This window comes from Bison bison, unplaced genomic scaffold (assembly GCF_000754665.1).
Source record: "Bison bison bison isolate TAMUID 2011002044 unplaced genomic scaffold, Bison_UMD1.0 scf7180017863322, whole genome shotgun sequence".
Classification (NCBI taxonomy): domain Eukaryota; kingdom Metazoa; phylum Chordata; class Mammalia; order Artiodactyla; family Bovidae; genus Bison; species Bison bison.
In genome coordinates this window covers 9,558-11,111 of record NW_011493894.1, presented here as the reverse complement: position 1 = coordinate 11,111, position 1,554 = coordinate 9,558, and the positions used below count along the sequence as shown (strand labels likewise).

Below are 1,554 nucleotides of genomic sequence, written 5' to 3'. Positions count from 1 at the left end.
ACCAACCTAGATAGCATATTCAAAAGCAGAGACATTACTTTGCCAACAAAGGTCCGTCTAGTCAAGGCTATGGTTTTTCCTGTGGTCATGTATGGATGTGAGAGTTGGACTGTGAAGAAGGCTTAGCACCAAAGAATTGATGCTTTTGAACTGTGGTGTTGGAGAAGACTCTTGAGAGTCCCTTGGACTGCAAGGAGATCCAACCAGTCCATTCTGAAGGAGATCAGCCCTGGGATTTCTTTGGAAGTAATGATACTAAAGCTGAAACTTCAGTACTTTGGCCACCTCATGCGAAGAGTTAACTCATTGGAAAAGACTCTGATGCTGAGAGGGATTGAGGACAGGAGGAGAAGGGGATGACAGAGGATTAGATGGCTGGATGGCATCATTGACTCAATGGATGTAAGTCTGGGTGAACTCCAAGAGTTGGTGATGGACATGGAGGCCTGGTATGCTGTGATTCATGAGGTCGCAAAGAGTTGGACATGACTGAGTGACTGAACTGAACTGAGCATTGTTTGAAAATAGAAAATGAAACTAAGAAATGAACATGTAAATTCATTGTTCAAATACAAGAATTGTAGGTATTTGTTGACATCTCCCAATGTAAAGTTCAATCTTCATTAGTCTCCATAATCTGACACTTATTTGATAGGTCAGTTTTAATTAGCATGGTTTTCATGTAATGATGATTGTTGATGAGTTGACTTGGAAGAGAGGAGGCAGATGTATAAGCGATCGTTGGTACTGAAGACCATGAGTTGCCTCTGTATTGCAGGTTAGGAAAAGGACTGTTATGGGCTGACATATCGCTATATCTAACTCGAAATTTAGAGGGCTCCACCATCAGTCCAGAACAACTCCTCTGTAATGGAGATACGATGTGGTTCTGAGAAGAAGATGTAATTGTAGTAGCAAAGTCCTCAACGTGGCCATTACTTGAGTGTAGATACTATGTGCATGCCAATTAAAAATGCTCAACTTTTTTAAAACAGCAGGCTGATCTACCACAATTTGGTCTGTTTGTCTAACTGATATTGATGATGGAGAAGGTAAGTCACATGGAAATAGGGCACTTGCATTAATGACTATTTGGCTGATATGAGGCTTTTGTATGAAAGGCACACTTAAACTTGTGGAGGCTGAAAATGCACTCTCTCCTTTCATTTCTGGAAGAAAATCAGTTACAATCATCTTTGTTGACTCTTGCTTTAACATGTTTCTTGTTATCTCGAACTAATGAAGATATTGGAGACACATTGTTAATCCCAACTCTTCTTTGCATTCTTACTAAAGTTTGGGGATGACCTCTTTTGAAATTTGGATTATAGTAGGTCTGTAATTAAAATCAAAGAATAAAGTTATTTAGTCATTTTATAAACCAAGGTAAAACTGACAAAGCTAAGCTATAAAAATTTATTCCCTTATGATATGAATTAAATAGGATCAAATAAAACACCTCCATTAGTAGTTTTAACAGGTAACATGTTAGAAACAATTATGGTCCTCAACTGAAAGTATGTTGTATACCTACAGTACATACTACTTTAAGTA

General features: G+C 38.2%; 1 pseudogene; it reads right to left on the bottom strand.

Annotated features, from left to right (window-relative positions):
* Positions 1-613: 613 nt before the first annotated feature.
* Positions 614-1,336, bottom strand: LOC104983717 (annotated as a pseudogene).
* Between the last annotated feature and the right edge of the window lie 218 nt (positions 1,337-1,554).